Source organism: Acanthochromis polyacanthus, chromosome 1 (assembly GCF_021347895.1).
Source record: "Acanthochromis polyacanthus isolate Apoly-LR-REF ecotype Palm Island chromosome 1, KAUST_Apoly_ChrSc, whole genome shotgun sequence".
Classification (NCBI taxonomy): Eukaryota; Metazoa; Chordata; class Actinopteri; family Pomacentridae; genus Acanthochromis; species Acanthochromis polyacanthus.
The window spans coordinates 49,662,572-49,690,234 of NC_067113.1; the positions used below are offsets into that span (position 1 = coordinate 49,662,572).

The following is a 27,663-nucleotide window of genomic DNA, read 5'->3' on the forward strand; positions in this document are numbered from 1 at the left end:
TACGATGCTGCTGATGTAAGGACAGGGACCGGCTGAAGCCAGTCTTAATGTCCAGGGCCTACATGCGCCAAACCGACCGCTCCAAAAAACGCGCACCGCTCCGCACCGCTCCACCTCATGCGCCTCGTTCCCTCTACAGCAGCCTGACCGCGGGGCAGCAGATGGGAATTCCACCTCTCTGCTCGGGCTCCTGAACGCATCAGAAAATGTATTCTGCTCCTCATACAGCACATGATCATCCCAGCGCGCCGAAAAACGCCGAAACGCTCCGTTAATCCTCCCGATCGGCGACGCGCCTGTCAGTCGGTAAACGGGCAACGGACGTTACTTTACCTTGTGGAGGAGGAACGGGAGTGCGTTCTCGTCCTGCCGGCTCGGTGACCTTGCAGCGGGGAGATGCGTGTCTGCGGCTGGACGGAGGATCTCTGTTTAAATTTCCTGCGTTGACGCGGAGCTGCTGCGCGCTGCGGAGGGCGGCGCTGCCTCCGTCTATCAGGGCTCAGTGGTTGGATTTATTCCTCCTCCAACCAGCTCCGTGGTGCTGCAGCAGGCCTGTGGAGCAGGAGGACACACAGGAGGGCTGTTAGTCAGATAACTCCAGTAGCTGTTAAATGAAAATAAATGCAGAATTTCCCTTTTGCGCACACAAAACAGCAAACTGTTACAGGTGAGAAGTTGAAACTACACAAAAAAAGTCTGCAGATGTTAATAATTTTGCAGGAAAAATTACCTTCATTACTGACCAAGTGCAGCCAATCACTATTTTTGCCCCATTTTAAAGAAAGTGATCCAGATCCACACCCAAATTTAAAGGTCCTGTGGTTATTCCACCAATAGCACACCATATCTTTCTTAATTTTATGACTCTCCTGTGAATTCAGTTTGTCAAAGTACCATTTTGTGCCACTTTCCAGCAAATTAATTAAGGTCTCACATGTCTCCAGAATGTCTTTCAATTTTTAGAATAAAATAAAATAGAATAGAATGTGATTTACTGTCACTGTACAGCGAACAATCAGATTGGAGAACTTTTCCTTTTCAGTACAAACAAGAATGTGCAAGACAAAAGTTATAAAAATCTTTGATAGTGCAATTAGTCTTTATTTACAGATATACAATATAAATAACAGAGTGAATATTAAGGTAGTTTCAGGAGGTTTTCAGCTCATAATACCACAAATGTAGTCCATTTCATTCAACTCCTGGTTTTGTTTCTGTTCTAAATGGGCTGTTTCAGTGTCTAGCTTTAAATGCTGCTGACCACTCCCCCTTCAGGAAGAAGGCTCTCTCTGCATCTGTGATTGACAGCACAGAGCAAAACAGTTGATGTCATGGCAGCCTTGTTTGAAACCAAGATTTTCTATCGCTTCTAACTTTCTCGCTGAAGATCCTTGTACATAGAAATATCACAGAATTCACAGCATATAATTTCTTTTTATAAAATCTGTACTTAAGCTGCAAAATAACCACTTAGAAATGATGAGTGGTTAATATGTAGCCTTTATGTGCTGGGCTTCAATCCCTATTATATACTTGTCATAGTGTCTGACAACATAAACAGAAAAAAAATGCAAATGAGAACAACTTTATGAGGAAGTAAGTTGTATTAAAATGTATTGTATGTGAGCACAGAGAGCAGGAGAGAAGTAAACAGCAGCTGAGTGCAGGTTGAACTGAAGCACAACAGGCAACATGAAAACACAGCAATTCAGCTTTATACAGAAATATTAACACATCTGTCCCAAGTCAAAAGGTATATCTGCTTTATTGTTTCAGTTCTGCAGCAGAAAATGGCTCCAAGAGGCAGAAATATTCCAAATTATCTAGGCTTTAGTGTTATTTCTTGCATAATGAGCTTATTTTCAACATGGCTGCTGCTCGCAAGGCAAATATTTGCATTTAACTGTCAACACTGAATGACGATGAGGTGTCAGTTTAAGCCTAAGTGCTAAAAATGGGTTAAATATTCAGTTGGAGCTGAAAAAAATGTAGTAAATCGGTTAAGATGGGAGTTAAATGTGCAGCCTGGTATCATGAAATGACATAAATGACAGTTATTTTTTGAGGCTTTTTTGTAATTTCACACCCAGTACTCTCCACTCACTTAGGGATGGATGACGTCTTAAAGCTAACCTGCTTACTATCACTATAATTGACTGAACATTTCACCTTAAAATCTCCCAGGATTACTTGTGTAGTCATTAAACCAGCATGCAAAAAGCTCAAAACTACACTACATGTTATTCTGTTCCTTGTGCTCCAACTGTTTCCTCTACTTGCCATCTCTTGTTTGTACTTGTTCGCCCTCTTTCTGTTTGAACTCATGTGTCTTTACCTGGGCGTGGTTACTTGTTCGTCTTCTCAGGCAGTTACCGGACAATCCTTGATCACACCTGCAGCCGTAAAAGCCCTCCTTGCTCTAATAATCACGCCTCATTGTTCCGTCTGCTCGAATAATGTCAGAAAATCCTTCAGTCATACCAGACATGCCAGACAAAGTGATGTGGTATTCACAGAAACTCCCACAATACCTGAATGAAAAAAAATAAGAGGAAGTGGAATAATTAAAATGCCAAACTAGCAGCAGATATAAATTGTCCTGTACACACTGACTCCTTCAGCACCGTAAGAGATTCAGTCTTTCTCCAAAATGTTCTTTTTCGTGCCCACAAAGCCGTTTCATCAGCAGCAAATCCAATCTGGGTCATCTGAACTCAGTCCAAGGGATTAATGTGCAAAGATCACACTGCAGCCTCTGCATATGGTGGGACAGACCTACCAAATGTTAAGGAGAGATTTAAAAACAAACAACAACAAAGGCAAAAGCAAAAGAAAACTGTACCTTGACCTTTTATTTAATAGTTTGTTGGTCATTTCTGCAGGTTTTTGGTATTTTAAATCAATATTATAATGACCAAAAAAAAAACAGATTAAGATATTAATTGATTAAAAGTGGAGTTTTTGTGATATACTGGTATTGGCAATAAATGCTCATGGTAAATTGTGACCTTTATTTGTTTCCCCATGTTTTCTCCACTTTTTTCCATCTCAGTCCAGATTACACACCTGTCTTTTGTTTAATATGTGCAGTCGACAGAGTTTTTGTATGTTCTAGGGCTCTGTTCAACTTGTACTAGAATAAAATACTTTAAACTGAGAATATTAGTGTTCAGATGACATTCCTTGGGAAGAGAGGGGAAGCACATTTGTGTTATGACTAGGTTTTGCCCTAGACTTGGCTCGTAACAGCATCCATTGTCTGTCAGCACTTTATCCTGTCGAGGGTCGCAGAGTCTGAAGTCAATCCTAGTTGACTTTTGTTAAGAGGTGGGGAACACCTTGGACGGGTACGTGTCCATCCAACCACTTTGAATTCAGAGCCTTCTTTCTAGGAGGTAACAGTTTTTAACAGTGGCCCAAAGTTCCATTTTCTTCCACTTATCCAGAGTTGGGTTGTGGTGGCATCAGGCTAACCAAGGCATTCCAGACAGCCCTCTTCTTAGCAAAGAGGTTTCGAATTTGTCCTGGAGGATCCCAAGGTGTTCCTCGGCAAGATGAGATATGTATTACCTCTAGCTACTTCTGGTCCACCCCAAGGTCTCCTCCGAGTTGGACTAATCTGGAAAACTTCTAATGGAATTCAGTCAGAACCACCTTTCAGCTAATGCCAATGCAAAGAAGCAGCGACTTGACTCCAAGCTCACCCCTACCTCTAAGACTGACCCAGCCACAGATACAGCAGATACTAATTTTGGTTGCTTGTATCTTGCAGCCTGAATGAGGTACATGATAGCACCACTATCAGTGAGGTGCATGAAGGTATCACTACCATGAGATGCATGATGACACCACCATCTTGAAAAAAAGAACAAGAAGAAGAGGAGGAGGAGGGAAAGGGAGAACAAGAGGAGGAAGAAGAGGAAGAAGTAGTAGAGGAAGAAAAAGAAGTCAAAAAGCAGAGTACAGTCAGGACTAAGATCACAGAGATGATTGCAAAGTTGAACACATTTAAAAAATAAATAAATAAATAAATAAAAAACAGAAGAAATGGACATTTTAAAACTTGAATGGAGAAAATGGGAAAAAGGTTTGAAGTATCGAACACGTTATGTGAACTAGTCGCCTCCTAAAACAAAGAATGTAAACAGCCAGAGGTAAAGAATGACCCCTGCTGTCATGGAACAAATCAGTAGAATGACAGGAAATATATTATTGAAATCATTCTAATCCAATCTACAGTTTTTCCACAATGTGTATTTGATGTTTTTTTCTCTGCTACATTCGTGTAGTATGTAGTATGTGTAGTATGCTGACTTCTTTCAGGGTTTTGGCCAAAGTAGTTTGAAAACAGAACTTTGGGTTCCAGAAACCTTTAGAAACTGCTGCTCTGAAGGACACGTCTGCTCACACCGTCATCAGTCAGCCTTCAATCTTTGATTTGTCCTCCACTTCTTTCACTGTGTTTTTAATCACCTTAGTGATAACAAGATTATCTTTGATCATTTTCTCCAAGGATTCAAGGAAAACTTTAACAGAGTCCTTTCTTCAGTTCCCCTTGTGAGTCTGTTAGCGGCCGTGTGTCTCACTTTGATCATTTTCTGAAGTTGGTTTGCTTCTGATTCCTCTTCCTGCAACATCAACAAAAACTCTTCTTCTGTGGTATTTTCTGCCAGTTGAGGACAAGAGAATAAAAAAGGAAGCATTTGTTTATGATCTGCATCAACAATTAATGTGTTTTGGGGTCATTTAGTGCTCACAATCCTTCTGACCCTAATTTGTTTCCATTTAAATACGTCATCTCTCTGCTGCTATTTGGGAACTTTTCATGAGGACAAACGAACCAAAAATAAAGGAGGGGGACGCAGCCCAGCCTGGAAGTTAGTCATTAAATTTTGATTCCTAAATTGCATCAGCAGCAAAAACGTCACTGTGGATGACAGTCAGGAGGTTTTGAGCCAAATGTACAGGGAATCACAGCATGTGGTTGAATGGCAAAGTGGATTACACTCAAAGAAATGGAATGTATCCAATCAAAGGTTCAGTTTTGGAATGTTTCGTGTGATAGAACTGTTAGCTTCAATGTCAAATCTGCAAAATCCTAATCACTGGCCTTCCTTTGATGAGCACAAACAAGAATTTATTGGTTTACCTCTCATGAAAGTGGTTCCTAACAGGCTGGAAAACCTGTAAAGACTTCTGATGAAGATTCATCTCTGACTCCATGTAAAAGAAAACCCAATAAAGTGTCCCACATGCTGCATCTCTGGGCCCCAAACAGCACAAATCATTTTGTTAGCTCGGCTTCGGGTGTCCCGTGCTGATCTATTGTTTCAAAGTCTGTCCCACGCTGAGAAGAATCCAACATCAAGGAGAATCTCATTTCATCGGGACATAAATGATTTAGAGGCTCTTTTTAGCAGCACCTCTGCAGTTTGGCTGCTGATGATTTTTGCCTCTTTGGAGCTTTGAAAACTATCAAAGTGTTTCTGCTCAGACATCTTTCATGTCTGCTACAAGCTGCTAATTGTCATTCAACTACACCTTTGGAGCACAACTTACATCGAAATCATTTTCTCTGTCATGTGCACTGAAATCTAGATGCCTCACATTTCTGGCTGTTATTTGTTATTGCAGTAGATGGTGCGCATTGTAAAGAGCTTTGTTTATCTAATTACTAACATGGAAGACTTGTGTCTGGTGTTTGTCCATATTTTACTACTGTAAGCGCATGAAAACACCAAAACCAACAACGCATTAGTCTGTCTATAAATGCTTTGTCTTCTTTCCTGTGTCCAGATCTTTCACTTTAGCAAAAGTAGAAATACTGATCTGCAAAAATGCTCCATAACAAGCGAAAATCCCACTTGAGTAAAAGTGCAGACGTATTAGCAGCAAAATATAGTTTAAGGAATAAAGTGAAGGTGGTAATTTGGTCCTTCTGACTGATATTATTACGTAGGGCCCTATTAGATTAGTAGTAGTGAAATAGCTGCTCCAGATGAAGCTACTTTGAACTACATTATATACAGCATTAAATACAGGGATACATTCCGACACAAGAAAAGCACTCAGTGTAGTACTCCAAGCACCCATGGCTGCTCATTCGTTGTCATTTCCGATGGCTGAAATCTTGAAAAAATTCATGGCAGAAATCAAGGCACTACAGAATGTAGCCATTTCATATAGACGTACCAACAAACAAAATGACCTTGCAGTGAGAACAGGCGTGTGTTATGCATGTGTACGTTATGTACGGATACCAAACCACGTGACCTAAATATGTAGCGGGCAGCGGGAATTAATGGGACTCAGAAACACCCCCCACAATTTGATCAATTGTTCCTTGTTTCATTTCTGATGGATAAGTCCTGATAAGTCCGCAGTGGCTGATTTGTAGCAAGATCTCAATCATGTGATCGTCAGCAAGCAGCTGATAATGTTCACTTGTTGTCATAGTTACAGTGATGCCGTGACGCTACCTTGCAATGCTACAGAAATCTTCAACAAATCTGTGGATCCAGACTATAAGCTGCATCACTGCCAAAATCTAATCAGGTGGTCCTTGACAGACAGACAGACAAACCAACACATCCTTGGCAGAATTATTAAACTGAGGAAGAAAGAAGAAGAATAAGAGTTCAGATACAAAAATCCGTCTCAGTTTTTCTGTCATCTTCATTTTATTCACTGATATATTGGATCATTAGTCATTTATTGAAATTAGTGAGAAGTTTAAATGCAGAAATCAACTCAGATTGTTGTAAGAGGTCATAAAGATTGGATGACAATGGTTTAACTAAGAGGAGTAAGTTCTATTTTTAAAGCTTGTTCTGTCAAATCTTCATTTTAAAGTAATTAAAGCTGTCAGATAAAAGTCGTGGAGTCGAAAGTACAATATTTCCCTCTGAAATGCTGTAAAGTGGCAGAATAAAGTAGAATAAAGTGGAAATGCTCAAGTAAAAGATAGCATTTCAAAACTGTACTTCAATACAGTACTTGAGTGAATTTAACTTCACACAACTACTGGTTCCTACTGAAAATAAATGTTTTTAAAAAATGCTCACAAGAAACAAAAATCACTAAGAATATCTGCAAAATTATCACTGTTTTCATCATCACCCTTTCTTCTTATTAAAACCCAATACATTGAAAACTGTGGTGGCTCCATTTGACCTGTAATGAGTTCACACATTTCGACAGAGAAAATATATAATGACACAGAACTGTTAACACACGATACGTCAAATAGGTGCTGAATGTAGAAATATACATGTGGATCATTGGTGATGATCCCAGAGAGGCTTCACTTTTATTATTGTTAATGTCTATTTTTATTGTCCAATTGATTTTTTTTTTGTAATTTTAGCTAATTGCTAATTTTATTCTCTTTTACCCTTTGTCTATTCACTTATTTATGTCTTTAGTTTACCTTTTTACTGTTATTACTACTATTATGATCATTTTTTAGTGTTGTCTTCATGGTTTTACCCTGTATTTTTTTTAACCTTATTCCTCTTGCCCTTTCCCTTACTTGGACGCTATTTTATTATTCTATCTGGTGTTGTTGTAATAATTTATTTTGAGAATCGTTCGTCATGTTTGGACTGGCGGCCTTCTGTTCACAGTTCTTCCTGAGTTTCCTTCTTTTTGGCCTGTCTCTAAGGCACTTTGTTTTTCAAAGGTGCTAAATAAATAAAGCTTTAAATGATTACTGTTATAACTCTGAATAAACATAAGTCCTCATTTATGAGTGTCAAACTCATTTTAGTTCAGTAAAATTAAAGCATAATAATCTATAAATAACGACAACTCCAAATTTTTCCTTTGTTTTAGCACCAAAAGGTGCATTTAAGGAATCATCTTTTTACAAAACATTATGAGCAACCTGAAATTTTTTGAGAAAAATAAACTCAACAAAAGTCACAAAAAAAACACAAAAACAAGACAAAATATTATTAAAATGAGACAAAATGACAAAGACGAGAAAGTAAATGACAAAAATGAGACAAACTACATGAAACAATACAAAAAATATTGGGGAAAAAAAACTTACAAAGCGACCAAAAAAAATGGACAAATGACAAAAACGAAACAAGAAATCACACAAATGACAAGAGAAAAAATGGCAAGAGCGAGAAACAAAACGACTAAAACCAAACAGCACAAGGAAGACAAAACGAACACAAAACGACAAAAACAAGAAACAAAACAATCAATAAAGCAAAAATATAAAATGACAAAAATGAGAAACAAATGTTAAAAGTCAGACAAAAAAAAGACAAAAACAGACAAAATATTACAAAAATGAGACACAGAATTACAAAACAATAACAAACAATCTAGTATTTTACTTTATGATCAAAACAACTTGCGATAATCAAGAAAATATTCTAAATTTATAGTTTTACAAATTTGCAGTTAATGTCTTCGCCGTAATTTTTACACTTTACAAAGTTGCCTCACAGGCCGGACTGGACCCTCTGGAGGGCCTGCTTTGACACTCCTCACCTAATCTGTGTATTTGTGCCTCTAAAGTTAAATGAAAATCCTCCTTATTCGACTGTTTCACCTCAAAGTAAGTGCTGTTATTCCTTGAAGCAGCTGCAGTTTTCTTCCATCAAAGAGTCACTTAAACTGAGAGAAAGAGTGCATTTAAGGGGAACTATTTTTAGACGAGGATTAATACATATTTGATGTAGTCTTGGGTTTTTCTGGCAGCAGGAGGACTGACAATAAGACTGTTTGTTGTAATGAAGCAGCCTGTCAGCGAGTGCAGCAACCACATTATTAAATGTTGCAACATATTGGTTTGGAAACATCAAAGCAAGTTGGCTTCAGTCTTATGATGGGATTTCTTTCTCGTCTTATCTGGCTGGTATTAGATTTACTCTGAGATCAGCGTCTCCGCCCTGTTTTCTACGCTTTATATAAGAATCACCTCATGGGTTTTGCATCAGACCTCTGTGTAATTTAACCCTCTGAAGTCCAAGCAGGGCATTTTTATTACACCTGCCACATTTTTACTCACTGTAGGTTCATTTTTCACTGCAATATAAAGTCCTGCACCTCCATGGAAACAGAACAACCATGAATAGAAGGAGAGAGAACTTAAAAATGTCCTCTGTGCAGTTTGACACAGTAATAATGCCACAATCATAAAAAAGTAAAAACAAAGGTTGAATTTCCATCATTTATATGGCAAAAAACCCCAAAACATGTACAATTATTTATGAGTTCCCACAAGTGTTACTGATACTTGGAAAATAGAAAAAGGTGACAACATGCAACTTCTATTTTTAATTTGCTTACAAAATTATATACCAACTGCTCTGTGGAAGCACTGCCTGCAGTTCAACCTAATTCCACCAAAAAAATTCCTGAATTTTTGTCACAGGACTGTTGGTCACAGCAGATTTATTAATAGCTTCATGGTTGCACTGTGGAATGTAGAATTTTGCATTTTTTACAAAATCTCTTTAGTGCAAACAGATTTTTTTTGCAGACTTTTAAATGTGCTTATTTTGACTGAACAGCACAACTTTAATCTTCGATTTGTTTAATTGTCCCAACAGAGCTGTTTTCATACATGAGTTCACAAGCACTCAGTAAGTTGAAAATCCATTTTTTTTTCCAGTTTTCACAGTTTCTGATTCTGATAAGTTCTATAATTTTGGCATATTTAAAAAAACCATGTAAAATAAGGCGATTTTGAGGAAACATCATGATTCACTTTTTTCAACATAACTGGAAGTCATTGATGAGTAGCTCAAGGACTGTTGGAAAGTTGAACATCTGGCATTTCTTCTGGTTTCTAGCTCTGATAAATGGCGTAATTTTGGTGAATTTTAAAAGGATAACCTCCCTTTCTGACCCCCTCTAGAATCCGGAGGGTCAAACCCTTCCTTCTGCCCATTCAGGCTCCTCACTTCCAGACATTTCTACTATGCTAAAGAATGCAAAAAACAAGCAAACAAAAAATCTGCATTCCAGTTGCTGCTTTCATCTGAACCAAACTGTAGGCTACAGCATGTGAGAATTCCCGTCCTCACAGTTTGAAGCCAACAACAAGCTTTCAGGTTCCCAGATAAAATCCACAAACAGGGAGCTCAGATTAAGGAAGCCTGACACTCCCAGTTTCCAAACAGAAACTTCAGAAGAGCTCTCGCTGTGGAGGTGGGGGTGTGGCTCCAAGGGGAGGCCAAGAGAAATATTATTTTTCTCTCACAATAGGGACCACTGGAGGCCGAAGGGTTGGAGCATTTAGGTCGACTATAATCCAAAATAAAGAGATTAAAGTCTAAACATTGTGCCACCTTTCTGACAAAACCATCAGAAGTTCTTTCAGGAGGATAATAAACCTGCTAGAGGAGGATCCATCCGCATGTTTTATCTGATGTAGCAGCTTGAAAGCTCAGTTGTCTCAGATTTCCAAACATTAGCAGCTTGTTGATTGACCATTAACACAGTTACGCAATCCAATTTACAGCAATATAAGCAGGAAGTGAATCCAGAGTAATCCACAGTAACTGATTACAATCTACTCTGGAGGGACGCGTTATTTAACCTCCAGCTGACCAGTCAAACCAGTAGCAACTGGTTTGACTGGTCAGCTGAAAATTCAATACAACTTGATGTATCCCAAAGTAAAGACATGAGAAGAAGAAGAAGCAAATGCATAAGAAAAGCTGCTTCCTTGGTCAGAAATGCTGCTTTAATATTGATTTTCAATGAGTGTATTAATCTTGATCACATAAACATGGATTTTTTTGACCAGATTTGCACCATCATATAACTGGTTTGCATAATTCTGCCAGAACATTGTCGTACCATTGAAGGCTATACATACATATCAATGGGTCTGCCAAATTTCAGGACTGTAGCTGCATTATTTCTAAAGTTATGACTCTTTAAATATTGATGCACAGCTTGGTGCAAAAGAAAAAAATGAAAAAAATCACCATGATGCCATCTTGTTTTGGAATTTTTAATTCAAAGACTAATGTTACCTACAGTATGAACCCAGATTTTACACATGATCAATTCAATCAATAGTCATCATTAAAAAAAAAAAAGATTAAAAAATGAGTCAAATTTGAGATGGTCAGGCTATTTCTTGACATGTATAATAATGTGCAGTTCAGTCTTTTTTTAAAAAAAAAATTCATGTAAATTAATATTTTTGAGATTTTACTAAACATTATCTTTAGTTTCACTACTAATAATGTTAATTTTTAAACAACAGCAAATGCCTGTAAAATAATGATCGTTTTGTTTCGCTGATTGAAATATTGGGATCTTTTTTTTTTAAACTGCATAATTTTACAGTCAAACAGTGTAGAAGAACAAATTATTATATGTAAACAACAGATTTTTTTGTATTTTTTTGCAGTGATTTTACAAGATATTAGCTGTAATTCAAACAAAAGAGGGAAGTAGTTAAAAACAGCCTTAAAAAAATAGATTTTTTACAGTGTACCATTGTGTGTAGCTTTATTTTACAAAAACAGATGTTGGTAAATGTATAAAGAAGTAGATGCAATTTATTCTGGTGGAAAAGCAAGAAATAATGCCATCAAACTATGAGATTAAACTGATTAATACAACTCTATAACGAACAGATGGAAGTTTTTAAAGAAAATGACATAAAAATGTCTCCTATGGCTTCAGATGTGATGATGATGGTGGAGTTTTTAGTACAGATGATAACATCAATAAAACACAATGAAGGGACGGTTTTCCACACAGGTGTAACAGTCTTATGCGATCCTTTAATTGTTGGTTTGTGGTTTCACAACCGTTAAAAGCCTGTTTCTGACACTAATCCATTGTAATGTGTCGTTTTCAACACTATAATTAAAAATGTTATCAGAATTTGAGAACCTACTGAAGTTCGACCCTCCTAATTGGAACTTTTAGTGCTGAAATCAATGAAACAAAGACAGCAGAGACGTAAAGCTGACGTGTTTGACCAGCAGAGGGCGCCGTGGTTTCTCCATCCACAAGGTCACATCTGAACAAAGGTCCAGAGTGTCCTTGGAGCCTCAGTCAGCCTCATAATTTTTATCAATTCTGCCTGAAGATGGATCATTAAATGTGAAACACATTTTGAAAACATCACGTTAAGTGCTTCAGCGTCTCCAGAGGTGATCATTTCAAGTTTATTTCTACCAGATTTAGAGATGAATTCAACCAGGCAGTGAGTAATCCTTCCCAGAAGACAGAATACAAATACCAGGAATGGGTTAAACTACGAGAGCTTCACCATTGTAAATCAGAATTGTAAAATCTCTCAGCATTAAAACCAAAGTTGGAGCAGTTAACTCCACATAAAACCACTGCAGCTTCAATCCAGGTTATGAGGAGACACAATTTATAGTCTTCATTCTGAGTAAAAAGTTCATTTGAAGCTTCGACAGTGTGTCTTCTTCACAAGTTACATTCACATTTTGTGTTTCTATTCACTGACAATAAGGACATGAGAAATTATTAGCAAAAAAATAAACATTAAAAAACAAACAGTGAAGGAAAATGTAATATATTAGCAGGGTGCAAAAAAACTGAAAAATAACCATCTTTATAAAAACAAAATTTTTCGTCATCAAAAGATATTTTTAGCCTTATTTTTAAAGTGATTGTGTTTTTCTTTTCTTTTTTTTTTACAAATAAATGGCATGCAATAATTATTTCACTTTAAGTTTATGGAAAATGTTTCAAACATTGAAACATTGTCAAACTATCTGTTTTTCAAATAAGAAAGGAATGTATGTAAAATTACAGAACAAATACTTCTTTTCCTGTTAATCGTCTCAAATTTTGCTGAATTTTAAAATATATTTACAGGATTAAACTTGAATTTGACACTTTCAAGTGTTAAAAAGGAGGCATTTGTGAAGTTACATTAAATGTGTACATGTATTTTAGTAAAAGTAAATTTACATTTTCTTTGAAAAAAATGAAAATTTTACAATATTTACAGTTACAGCTTTTTGTTTCTTTTACATTTGATTTTTTTGTATTTTTATTATGTTTGTGCCCTTCAAAAATACACAAAAAAGTAAAATGATAACAAAATATTTAGTAAAATTACAGTTATTTTTCTTAAAACACTTCACAACAAATATGAGTTTGTCTTGCATAACAAACAGTCTAAAATGTCTTCTTTTACTTAATTTAACTCATTAAAGTGCCTTACAGAGTAAGCATTTCTAATCAGGATTTTAATTCCTTCCAGACTCTCAGGTAAATTCCCAAATCAGAATAAAGAAACTTTATTTAAACAATTTGCGAAATGGGATTTTTTTTTAACTTTCTGTCATCTACAAACTCACCTATCATGATGTCTGATTCTTCATAAATTCCCACAAAGATCTGAACCACTTTTCAGAGATCCTCCTTCCTTCTGTAAAGATCTAAATCCAGATCAAACAGGAGAAGCAGATGAGTCACTACAGAGTTTGAAGCTCTCAGCAGTAAATACATGAACTTCTGTCCTTGTCTATTCCTCTAGAGGTCAGTATTCACCAGAAAGCTCTGACAGACGAGCAGCTCTGTTCTCTCACATCATCTCATCACCTCTCACTTCATAACTTCTGGTCTGTGCAGGGCGGCGTTCAGAGTTTACGGCCTGATTTTAAAGCTTGCGGGGCTTTGTGAGTGATGAGACCACCAAAGCAAGAGCCTCTTTCCACACCTTCATGTTTACATTCGCCGTCAGCTTGTTTCCACAAAGGCAGCAGTGGACCCCCGACTGTTTGGGCTGCAGCTGGAGGGAGGTGAAGTCTCACCTCCACACCTCCCTCTGGAGTGGAGTTCAAGGAGCGAGGAGACAAACGGCAGCTGTGGACAAACTCCACCTGTCTGCTGCTGCGTTTAACATCAATACACCGTCAAACATTTCAGTTTCACACCTCATTCAGTTCAGTACCAGGTTGGATTTTGAAAGATTCTTGTAGTTGTTGTAAAAATATCAATAACACCAAACAAGGCAAAATAAACTAGATTACAGGTGAATTTCATGTAATTAGAATATTGTAGGAAACGTTCAATATTTTTCAAATTTGTTAATCAGACATATTGCCTGTAGAAATTTGAGCCCCAACCAAGTACTAGCAGAGCATAGATGAATGCACTTTCCAGAATTTGGGTATTTCTGCATTATAAATTGATCTTTTGAAATATTCTAATACTTGGTGATTGATTTTCAGAGAGGCTCATGAGCTATAAGCTCCTATTATCAAAGTTTAAACAAATAAAGGCTTGAAATATCCCAGTTTATGTGTAATGAGTCTATCATATAAACAATTTTCACTTTGAGCAATGGCTGGTGTAAAATGTTGAACATGTTTCAACATGTTCTGACTATATGAGATGCACCTGTAAAAGTTCATTCTTTACATTAAAATAGTCAAATGGAAGTTCTTTCTTCAACTTTCACCTTTAAGAATTGCAATTTCTTTACTGTATTTAAGTTATATTTGTCATTACTTGAAAGAAATTTCTACTGCATTTAATTTAGGGGGGAAAATAGTTTAGAGATATGATTAGCTCCTTTTAATAGCTTCTCTTGAAGCCCAAATCTTTTTTTTTTAAATATTACTTTTATGGCCTTTTCTTGGCTTTATTAGATAGAGGAAGTGAGAGAGGGACAGGAAATGGGGGAGTAGAACAGGTAACGACATGCAGCAAAGGGCCACAAGCGGGAATTGAACCCAGGCCACTGCGTCGGAGACCAGCTGCCATACATGGTTCACCTGCTTAACCCATTGAGCTAAACAGGCACCAAATCCTAAATCTTTATTTTTCTAATTTAAGCATTAAAAATTGTATTTTTTTGTCCACTTAAAGCTGCAGTAATCCCAATCTTATATTGACAAAGGGTCACACAACTTTCTCTAGAAAATGATCACCTTTTTCAGTGATTAGATTTCTAGTACAGTCAAGATGTTTCAATACTGTACATGTAAAAGCCTGGAGAATTACTTTTTGTGAATGTTAAAGGTCATCCTGCTCAAAAATAACTGCAAACATCTTTTTTATAGTACTGGAGGACAAGACATGACATCCATATGATTAAATATTGTATTTCTGAAATGTTTAATACAACACATTCTGTTTAGTATGAAGAATATTAAGGGTCATTTGGACCTTTTCATTTCTTTAAAACATGGTTTCAGTAACTGATTTGATTCATCTGTTGTAATAGATAAATAGAGGTTAGTGTCATCAGCATACCAGTGTTTCCTAATAATATTGCCTATATTGAAACGTGCAAGGAGAATATTATTGGTTCGAACACAGAACCCTGTGGAATCCCTTAACTAATTGAACAAATAGTCACCAACATGAATAAAATCCATCTTAGCCTAAGTGCTAAATACTAATAACTGGTCTAAATAGTTCTTGTTTTGTCTTTGTTTCAGGTGGCTGATCATGTATATCCTGCTGCTTTGGAGACAAAAAGCTCCAGCTGGGCCTGAATGCGTCACATCGTCAGTCAGCAAACAAAAGGTGAAGATGGAGAATAAGAGGAGGAGTTCATTCATTCATTCAGGAGATGAGCAGCAGGAGGTTTGTGGGGGAAGAAAGTTGGGTGGAGGAGCTGATTAAGACATCAGCTCTCCTGAGGGTGTCTGAATGAGCTCTATCACCCTTCTGTTATCAACAATACTGACCTCACACTGCTAACAGTTAAGCTGATTCAGTGATTGCAGGGGTGCTACTCAATCACAGCAGATAATCTCAAGGAATTGTAGTTTGTTGACTGTTTTAAACTGAAATGTAGAGATTGTAGCAGGAACATTAAGAGCCAAATGTTTCTTTTCAGTTGACGAAGACCAGGTGTTTGATTGAGGCATTTTCTTACTGACTGATATTGGCTTTAACCAAAGAATTATTCTTTGTTTATATCCAGATGTCACGAAGTTTGAAAAAGGACCCAAATAATGCAAATGCTCAACAATTTTCTTGAATTTTTCTAAGCACTGTTTTTTTTATAATGTCTCATTACCATTGCTGAACAGTCACTTTGCATACTGTATGTATGATCTCTTGAATTTCCCTCGGGATTAACAAAGTATCTATCTAGTCAGCAGCATTATAAATCAATGGTAATTTAATTTAATCACATTGTACATTTGTCTCTATACTCTATATCTAGAGTAGATATAGACCTAGAAACACTGTTAGAAAAACTAGTCAATCACAGTTTGTCTTGTATGCATTAGATCCAATCGGGGGACATAAAGCATCACATAAGTCTTTGGCATGGTGCCTGTTAGCCAACAACTGTCTCTGCTTACCTTTATAGATATACATTTGGTTGCTACAGCAATAAACAATAAGAGGAAGTCCGGTATTGCAGCTAATCTAAAATGCATTTTCTGCAAGTAGAGAAAACAGGTTTTTAACTGTCTTTTGGAGCCTCAGTTTCAGATGGTGCCCCACTGATGCTTTGCAATAAGGTTCATTACTATCTACGAAAAATTAAGGAACAGCTTGGATGCAGAAATTGAGTTTTTTTCCTCACACACTGCAGAACTATTTAGTTTTCAAGCATATACACTGGATTGATTTATTACCTTTAATGTATGTGTAGGTTCTCATTCATTGAGGTCATGGTTATCCAAAGTTGTTTAAATCAATCCACTGGACTTTAAGAAAGTTCCTTGAAGATGTTTCACCTCTCATCCAAGAGGCTTCTGAGGCAACACCAACCACCACCAGAACTGAAGAAGCCTCTTGGATGAGAGGTGAAACATCTTCAAGGAACTTTCTTAAAGTCCAGTGGATTGATTTAAACAACTTTGGATACCTTTAATGTACTTCAAGTGTGTATTATCTGGGAAAATGGTGTCAGGTTGGGACTTGGATCAGATCGGGGACGCAAAACTAAGCGAGATGTCCTTTTGAAAAACTATCAAAGGAGAAATTTAGGTGAATGTAACAGGATTTATTGGATATAACTTCTACAACAGTTCTGTTTTAATTCAGAACTGTCAGTAAACATAAATAAGCAGTGACATTGTCCTACTCCAACTTAAAAACACATCTGCCTGGCAGGCTTTCTTCCAGTTATCACCCATCATATACGTTTACTTCCTCTATTCTATTCAAAATGAGTCAGCTATTAACAGTGCATTGTTTTCAGCCGTGACCGTTGTAACCCATCACTGATGTGACGGCCGTTTGGTTTAATCCAACAGCTGCACTTTGAAATGCAAATGCTTCAACCTGAGCAGACAAACACCAGGAAGGACACCTCTGTTCCCGTTTCAGCTCTACCAGCAGGTGAGGAGGATCACACGTTTGAGATATTTTGCTTTTGCTTTTACTGACAGGTTTCAGTTTTGCCCTGAGGATGTTTCTGAACGAGCTATGTGACATCTGTGTACTCACTTTTATTTTCCTTTGTCTTTAAAACATGCATTCATGTTTGAATGATTCAACCTCTTTCATTCAGGCTTTTTTTTTTTTCTTTCAAATGTACCGATTTATTTGTTTTCACGCTCCACTGCTGCTATTTTGTGAAACATCCCAACATTAAAACCTCTTTTTAATTAATCTTCCCATTCACCAGTGTATTTACAACTCCATTATCACTGTTAATGAAAATCAGATCAATATTTTTTAAATCTAAAAGCTTTATCTTGTCTCTGCAATTCTTTTTTTTTTGCCACACACTTAATATTGAAACAAATCTATCTCCATAGTTTAAAATATCTCAGCATCTTTTAGCTCCTTGTTTTGGTTTTATGGCCCTGAAATGTGTTGTTTTGGCCAAATCTCATTCAAGCAGGAAGCAAACTTAAACAACTGTAATCCACATGTTTAGTACCAAACAATATACAAAGATACCAACAACTATCTTACAAACATTGTCAACAATTTAGCCACTAAATAGTAATATTTAGCGGCTAAACTGTTGCAGTAAATATGACTAAATAGTAAAATATTTCTTTTGGGGTTGGTGGTGACCAAAAATGGAGGTAAAAGCAGATCGAGTACTGTACTTCAATGGAAAACGGCAAGAAATAATAACTCCCATGAGTGTTTACGTTGTGTCACATCTCAAATAAACTCAATTTATAATTAACTTTCAATTTTATTAGTACAATTGCATCTAAACTCTCATTCTAAATAAAAAACAGATCACAAATAGCAAAAAAATGGATCCATAAATGATTTTGAACATTGTAAACATTAGATATTAAACTAACAGAATGTATTCTAGATTTTATTTTTTTAGTGGGTATTTTAGTATTTACAATACATTTTTGAGAGTTTATTTTTGTATTTGTGGAAAGTGCTTCATATTTACAGATTACATAATCACACTCTGTTTCTCTCTTTTTTTTTACACAGAAAATATTGAGACAAATCTAGCTCCATAGTTTTTCTGTGTTTTAGCATCTTTTAGCCCTTTTTTGGTTTTATGGGCCTGAAATATGTTGTCTCAGGCAAAAAACTGATTTGCAAATGTGCCTTTAAATTTGTAGATGTCAGGATGATATTCACAAATGTTATTCATTAAATAATTCAAATTAACTTAATGTATTCAGAGATATTTATTAATATTTTATTATTAAAACTTGCTTGTATATTTGATGTTTACATTAACACACAGGCCTCATTTTATTGAAATGATAATATCGAGACAAATCTCGCTCCATAGTTTTAGGGTGTTTTAGTGTCTTTCAGCTTCCTGTTTTGGTTTTGTGGCTCAGTTTCACCCAAGCAGCAGCAACAGGCAGATGTTCATCAAGCAAGCTTAAAAAAAACAAAAAAAACAAAAAACTGTAGTCTACCTGACTAGTGCCAAAAAAAAAAAAAAAAAAAACAGTGAAAGTTACCAACAACTACCTACATAATGAATAATTTACCAGCATTACCAAAAACAGATCAGTAGTTTTTTAAATCCAAGAGCTTCATGTTGTCTTTCCGGTTTGTTTTTATATTATCTGTCATAGTCTAATTTCACAGAACATGTAAGCAGCAAATACACAAAAAGTGAAAATACCATTGGTGAAAGTTGTTTAGAGATTACGTAAAGGTTAAGAATAGCATCACTGCTGCTTTAGCTTCATTTTCAAAGTCATACATCTGGTGTGAGGTTGTCATTCATTTGCTGGTCTGATGATGAGATGCACGAAACTTCATTTCTATAAACTAAATAAGCCGAAGCATCCCTCCAAACCTCCCCTGCCAAGTTCCTTCCAACTGTTTGAACAGCTGGTGTTTCCTTATCACCGCTCTGGACCCACCGCTGCTTCTTCCTGGTGGGAGGGGTAAGTGAGGTGAGCTGTTGAAGGTGGGGGGTCCAGAGGTTGGAGGCGCTCAGCAGGAAGGAGCTCTCAGGCTGCAGCCTCGTTTGGCATCAGCAGCAGATTATTTTAGCTCTAATTTCTGTAACATTTAATGGTCTAGATTTTAGTGGCAAAGTGGTCTCACCCACAACCCAAATATAGTGTTAGTGACCATTCTTGAAAACACAAAATTGCGAACCCATTTTTCTCCAAAACTACAAAAAGTGGGTTCGACCACTCTGCTTTCAAACTCTTCATGCTTCTTGCACAGATTCCACTGTGGACATTTACATGCAGCCCAAAAAGTTGGAAAGCACAGATTCCCTGCATTGCAATCTTTTATGACCAGAGACTGGATGAGGAAATCACCAACATCCACTGTTTTATATCTCAGCATTGAAAGTGTAACTGAAGCTGTCACTGTCAGAGTCTCTAGAAACCCTACTCTACTACTACACTGATCAGCCACAACATTATGACCACTGACAGGTGAAGTGAATAACATTGATCATACTGGTACTATGTGGTGTTCTGCTGGAAAATCTTGGATTTTGGCATCCGTGTTGATGAGACTGACTCCTAAAAAACATTGTCCCAGAGCAAGCACACTCCTTCATGCAAATGAGAATCCTAAATGAATGAGTCACTGGCCTACTCCAGCAGCAAAATGCATCCTACCACATCGCAAAAACAGCAAACAATCAAGAACATAACAGCTGCCCAAGATGCCGATTTGCCCTCCAAACTTCCTAGACCTCATTCTGATCAAACATCTAGGAGTTTGATTCATAGAGCTCCCACTGCATAAACCAGAGTACCCAAAAGATCCACTGCCAACGTCTTGGTGCCAGACCTCATAGGACACCCTGAGATGTCCTCTTGTGTTTGCCCAATGGTTGAGAGCATTTCGACAAGTTAAGAGACACCAACACAATATTAGGTAGGTGGTCAAAACATTATGCCTGATTGGTGTATACCCTGTAGATTGTTTAAAGTTACTGCTAGCCTGAGAGACATTCGCAGGGACTCTGGAGTTTTTCTGTGTTTAATATGAAGGGCAATGAAACCGGGCGCATAGCAAACCGATGCATAAGTATGGTGTCATGAATGAAATCTTCTATCTGTACCGCTCTACATGCAAAGACGCGAAAACCTTGAATTGGCCACAAAGCTTCCAGTCTCAACAAAGCTTTGAATAATTCTCAAAGCTTCAATGCCTGAAATATGATGTTCAGAACATGAATGTCATCTATCTTTAAACAAAATGTTACTGGATTGTCAATCAAATACTAACCTTTTCCAGGAATCTCCTAAAAATGACCATCTGAAACTCAAGGTTTTGTTCTTTTATTACCACCACTAGTGAAACACAAAAAGGGAGACACTGTCCAAACTTAAGCCTGTATTTCTCGAGTTATTCAATTTCTGACACCTTCTCTGTCATGGCAGCCACTCAAGTGTGGTGTTTCGTTGCAGATATAATGACCTTTAGCAGACTACCTATGAAGCTTTACATAACCATTCTTAGCATATTGCACTATATATTATGCTCGCTTCTAATTTCAAATTTAATGAAGCACCTTTAAATGTACACCATTTATGCATTATTAGCTATATTTTGGGTATTTTCACCCTTTGTAGGTGTGATATACATGGTTTTCTGTTGGGAGAGTATATGTGACCCATCTAGAATGTCCTTTGTGACTCTACAGGATAAAGAGGTAAACGGATTGATGGATTTTTGCCATTTTTATCAGTGCATGCAGACAGAAAATATAGAGAAAGAACAGGGAGGGTCTGTCTGGGTGGGAATCGAACCTAAAACTTGCTACTTTAAGGCATATTATAGCCGTGAGGTATGTGTTCTAACCCCTTGGCTATGAGGGTGCCTGAATAATATAATTTAATCGTGTTTCCTTCAATAAAAGATTGTGTTTGCTTGGTTTTTCATAACTTTTTTTGACAATGCTATGTCACCATTTGCACCATCTTCCTTCCATCAACAGCCCGTTCAGTAGGTTACATCAATATTTGAGACACGCACTAATTAAGCCGAGCAGTAAATGTCAGCGAAAGAAAAGTGCAAAAAGGTTGATTGTGGAGTTAAATTGGATATTGAATCGACTCGTGTGCATCTCGGTCAGTGCGTCTGCTGCAGGATTATTGGAGAAAGTGCACGAGAGTCAAACAAATACAGGACGATCAGCTAACAAATGAACAACAATCCCACCTCAGGGTGAAAGATAATTACAATCAATACTAACCTCGGGCTAGAGTCTGACGTCCTCTGACCTTGAACCCAAGGAGAACGTGTCTATGCTGAGTTTTTGGATAACTGGTATTGATATCGGTAATGATCTCCATATTAGCAGAGAAATTTCCCTTCACACTGGTGTCAAGAGCAGGAGGATGGTGAAGTTTGGGATGAAGAACTGGCTCAAAGGCAAAGTCTGTGTGAGTTTTTTTGGGGTGAAGTTATGGGGTGAAAGGACGTATGTTGACAAATCATGCGGCCATCAGTCTGGGCCACCACACTCCTGCCAAAGTCAGTCGTCCCATTAATTATAAGAGGCATGCGACCCAACCGAGCTCTGCACACTACCTCATTTATTCCCACCGACCAGGTTTGCACAGCAGACATTTTGTTTTGGGCTGTGAGTCTTGTAATTGGCGACGGCCACACAACGCAGACCTTAACGTTCCCACTTTGGAGCCTCTCAGCCACCCGTCAACATCAACCTCACACAGGCTCGACCTCCACAACACCAGCTCTGTTCTGACGGCTAAATGCCCCTGTGTTGGGCAGAAAACGAAAGCAAACGTGGCTCGACACCTGGAGGGAGCCTCAACGCAGCAAAGATCTTCTGTACGGACACGATGTTCATGAACTTCAAGTAACAAATGAACAAGTGAATGAAAAAGACTTACTGCTGTCGAATAACACTAATACACTGCAAAAAACAAGTGAGTGAAAAAATATATTAAAAACAGTGGAATATCTGTAAAACAATAAATTAAATGGTTTAATTTTACGGTCACATTTTAAAAGAACAAATTAATATTTGTAAAAATTCCGATTTTTGATGTGGACATTAAGTACATAGTTCATATAAAATAATATTTTTGGGTTATATTAAAAATTATCTGTAATTTAACAAAGCAGGAAAAATCTGAAATAACTGTTTTGCTGATTTAAATACAGTAAAAAAAAGTGTAATTTTGTGGTCAACTGTTGTAAAAGACAAATTTTACAAACGTTTATCAAAAAAATGATTTTTAATATGGACATTTTGTACAGTTTAACCTGTTTTTTTTTTTTTACAGTCAGCCAGTGAATCAATACTTTTTTGTGTGTTTTTTTCCCCTAGACATTATCTGTAATTTAACAAAATGGGTAAAACAGCAGTTAAAAATTAAAAAAAATTCAAATAGCAACTAGCTGTAGAAGAACTTATTGTTTCCAGAATTAAATACAGCTAAATAAAATTGTCATTTTATTGTCATTATTTTATTTTTCACACTGAAAACCTGTAAAATAGTTCAAAAAGTGAATTATCATTTCAGAATCCTTTATATCCCATTACATAATTTTCCTTCAAATAACTGCAAACATCTTGAAAATAAAACTAAAATTTGCTTAAACAATTTACGGCAAAAAAAAATAAAAATTGTGTAATTTTACGGTGTTTATCTTTTACAGCACCTCACTGTAAAATTTCAGCATCAAAAAATCTTTACATAAAAATGCAGGGTTTTGATGTAGATATTTTTTACAGTTAATTCCTGTTTTGTAAGGGTTAACATGATTTTCCTGTTTATTATCTGCAGTTTTTTTAGTAAAGGAAAAATCTGTAAAATACCAGTAAACTGTGCAAAAACAAACTTATTTACAGTGTACTCCCTCCAGAAAGCTGATGAGTGTCCAGCAACTTCTCTCCTACACAGGAAATAACATATTTAATGTTTGTGGTTTGCTGTGATTTAACAGGCAGATGTCTGTCTGATTAAACCCACTGAGCTTCAGAGAAATTCACCACTCAGTTAGAAAACAGATTTCTATAATAATAAAATTATGCAACAGAAGTTTTGTCACCAACCAGAGCTGCTTTCAGACTTGCTGACAAAGAAATATCTGCCTCAGCAGCCTTAAAAGTCTCAGACATATTCCTCTGTGAAACTGATGTAGCAGCTCGTAGTTTGTGTGATATCAGTCTGGAATAAACTGAAGAAAAAGCAAGCAAAACAGTCACAACAGTCTTGTGGGCATTAACAAAAGAAATTGAGAAAATCTGGTAACAAGGTGCCAAAAAAACTAAAATTAATAAGCTGCTGAATACTGTAATAATCAAAAACTGAAATAAAAAGGTAAAAAAATAGAGTTGTTTCAAAGAGAACTTTTATGGTTACATGTTTATTTTTACACTCAGCTTGTCAATTATTACTTTTTTCTGTGATGTTTCCTGTAAATTAGCAAAACAAGGAAATTTGTAACATGAGTTATTTAATATTTTGTTATTTTTCAATCAATATACATGATTTCACTTTCAGATAAAAAAAAACCGTTTAGTTCATAATTCATTATTTTCTGATTTACCGGCTTTAAAAATAGTGTAATTTCATGGTCAAACATTAAACTTTAAAAGCATCCAACTATTATTTACACAACTGGGGAAAACTGTAAAATTATACATTTAAAAATTGTAAACAACTGTAAATTGTTCAGAAAAATACTGTTAGAAACTGCAATTTTTTTGTTTTACAGTGTACTATTTACTTGAGTAACAGATGAAGCATCACTAACATTCATTTGGTTGTGTTTTTTTGGCTACCCAATTAATGTAAGTTCAATTTTTCCTCAAATTTAGCTTCCAAATATTTCACAGTAGCCACTAATTTTACATATTCTTGCCATTTAATTACCTTTAGAAGTATAGAGGCTGATGAGACTCAGTCCAAACAATACAGTTCTGAGCTGTAAATCAAACTGATGAGCTAAAAGAAAATAGAATACACAACAGATATAAAATCAAAATGTCCACACTCACTATGAGCAACATCTCATGTGACATGTAGAAGTTGTATTGATTCTTGATATGAAAGTATTGATAATAGCAGCTTTAACGCTTTAAAGCTCGAAAGAAAAAAAAAGCATCGACTGAAAATAAAACGCATGTGCAGAGATCATTCTCTTATCACTTTTGTTTCCATAATTGATATTTATGCACATTTTGAAGTATTTCATTCGAAAAAGTGAAGAAAAACGGCAAAACTGAGGCGATTATTGACTCTTTTATAATTCGAGTCAAAGTGCTTCATGGAAGATGGAAACAACCCTTTCACATAAGTTCTGATTCAGCAAACATTTTACTCACACGTCTGACCAGATGTTTCCACTTCTTCCATCATCTTCATCTCCAGACTCCATGAAACACCAGCTGACCTAAAGGAATAATTCCAAGTTTAGTGGTTGAAGACAAATCTTGAAGACTTCTCTGCATTTTTATCTTGGAGGTGGTCAAAGTTTGATTGTTTCTTCAAGTTTTTTGGCAGCTGTCAGCAAAACAGGTTTTGTTCTTCTACCGAGTTTATTACAGACATGCTAATGTAGCCCACAGCGCCACCTGCTGATCGCAACAAACCAGCTTTTTTCAACATTTCAAAGTTCAAATTCATGTGGCAGTCATACAGACATGGCTATTCAATACCTTCTTAGTAGTTTACTCTTAATCATATAATCCATTATATAAAAAATGTGGTGCACATCCACCATTTTCCATCTCTTTGATGCAGAATGTTGCATTCTGGGATTGTTAACAGAGAGTACAATCCATGGAAGTAACTCTTTGTTCCACTGTAGAGGAGAAGCATCAGAAAGCAGCATTTAAGAGTTTGTGACATCCAGCCATTTTTTATTAGCAAGTGATTGTTTCCATAAATAGTTATGGGATTTGTAAAGACATGATCATAATGAACATAAACTTTTTTTTACTTGTATATGCAAGATATATCCAATGGACTTCAGAAGTCCCTCATTTATATATTGACCCAGATACGTTTACAGATATCCTTAAACTTCGTTGCAGTACAGCAGAGATCAAAGTTCATCTCATCAATGAAAAACTATCTGATGCTTTGAATATTTTCTGCACTGTTCTGCTTATTTATTTAATATTCCTGGCACGTGCCTTCAGTCGTACTCTCCTACTGCTGTATGTTGTTACTGGCAGCCAGATACCTGCAGCTAAGCATGCTGGGTAGGCATTTTTCAGCACCGTCGCTATTCTGAGTATAATGCCTGGCGGCCGGCCACGAGCAGCATTAGGCCAACATCTGTACGAGCTCCACACCGAGCCCATGACTGACGGCCTTCTGCAGGTCCACATACCTCCACACCGTCTGGAGGTGGAGGACTGGTGGAGGGGTGGGGGTGTTTCACAGCCAGATAAACATCTATCATGCAGGCGCCACAGTGACCAAACAAATCAGCAGCGGCTAGAAAATATGATTTCACCAGGAGAGGAATGTGGGAGCTGAGGCACGTTCAAGGCTGCCGAGCATGATGGGATGATGATGATGATGTAAATAAAGTCCTCCAGGGCCGTCTGGTCGTGCCCTTTGAGGGGATGGTTTCAAAACGCCAGAGAAAGAGTGGACGCTGGGTGAAATTATCAGAAATTACTGCCACTGACTTCAACATCTTCTCACTTGGCTCCAGATTAAAGGTTGCTCGGGGGGGGAGGTGGTGTTGTTGTTGCCGTCTGGTGTTGGTTTGTCGAGGCCATGAGGAAGCAATCAGCCCATCGATGAGAGGCTCTGCCGGGACGCTCTGATCCCCCCTCAGCTCCGCCAAATCCTCCAGGAGTCCACCGAGATCCAATCAATCACTACAAGCCGGAGAAAAACACCCCGACATGCCATTCCTGTCCCAGATTCCTGCTAACTTACTGTTTTTGTTTGGTTTTTCCCCACTGAGAAGTCGACCCACAGGAGCTCCGAGAAAACAGAAAATTCCTCAAAGAAGAGTTAGTGTTGAACAGCTGAGTCTAGAGGGACGTTTACAGCCTCAGAGGAGGATTTAATCCCATTATTTTACTTCATCTTCATAGTTAATGAGTTAAGGAGAATCAAGATCTTGGTTCTTAAGCAGCAAGTTAAAAAAAAATCATGTTAAAAAAAAAAGTGAAAATCTGGCAGTAATGGTGCCAGGAAAAGGTGATTTAAAATCACTAAAAATAGCGTGATATTGCAGTCAAATGTTGGAAAAGAACAAATTAATATCTGTTGAATACTGACTCTTTGATGTGGACATTATTTGTAGTTTTAGTCTCTTTATTTTTTTGGTTAATTACCAAATTAAACCATTGTTGTGTGAATATTTGTTTTATTTTTATCATGTTAAAATGTATTAAATATATTTATTTTTTACAGTTTGATATTGTTAGATGTAAATTATTATTTCATTGTCAAATTATTAATTTAATTTAGCAAAACTGGAAAAAAAATCTGTAAAATAGCTCAAATAAAATACTTGGCATATGACCACATTCAGTCCTATATCAATTTTTTATGATAAAAATTTAAATAGTTTTTATTATTTTAATTCATCATTTTATGTAATATTTGCAATTTAATAAAACAGGAAAAATCTATAAAAAAGTTTTTCAAATTAAATGCAGCAGTTAATAGTGTAATTATTAATTTATGGAGAAGAATTACATAAAACAGATTATTAATGTGGATATTGCAAATCTATGATAAAAATAAATTTAAGTTACAGTTAAAAACATGTTTGAATTTTTTTTAACAATGTGTCACTGAATCTTAGTTGTTTTGTTTTTATATTAAATATGTAAATTAATACTTCTGCAATTTTCCTAAAAAATAAATAAATTCAATTAATAATGTTAACTAGCAAAACTGGGCAAATCTGTAAAATAACAGTTAAAAAAACTATTTGTTGCTTTACAATCCCACATTAATTTCTTTTACAGTAAATATTTAAATAAGTTCCTTCTGCAAAATTAATAGAATATTTTATATAACAGTAATTTAACAAAAAAGGGAAAATCTAAAATGTAGCAATTTAAAAAATATTGGTTGTCAATCACAAAAAATTTAAATAATGTATTTGGTGAGTAAAATGCAGCAGTTAGAGTAATTTTATGGTCACATGTAAAAGAATTCAATAAAAACAGATTTTTCAAGTGGATTACAGTGTTGGCTTGTTTGTTTTTACAGTCAACAACAATTATTACATTTAATACAATGATTTTCAAGACTTTGCCAGTATTTCAACAAAACAGGAAAAAATATGTAAAATAAATGTAAATTACTTACCATTTTTCAGTCTTTGATATCCATG

At 36.4% G+C, this 27,663-nt stretch overlaps 1 long non-coding RNA gene across 2 annotated transcripts; it reads right to left on the reverse strand.

Annotated features, from left to right (window-relative positions):
• Positions 1 to 368: 368 nt before the first annotated feature.
• On the reverse strand, positions 369 to 27,586 carry LOC127534292 (uncharacterized). 2 transcript variants are annotated; one of them, XR_007942312.1, is made up of 4 exons: positions 24,674 to 27,586; positions 13,329 to 13,409; positions 2,336 to 2,775; positions 369 to 552 (listed from the first exon to the last, which is right to left on the reverse strand). It is a non-coding gene; the product is annotated as an uncharacterized LOC127534292 (long non-coding RNA). The 2 variants fall into 2 exon arrangements; XR_007942314.1 differs by lacking the exon at positions 13,329 to 13,409.
• Between the last annotated feature and the right edge of the window lie 77 nt (positions 27,587 to 27,663).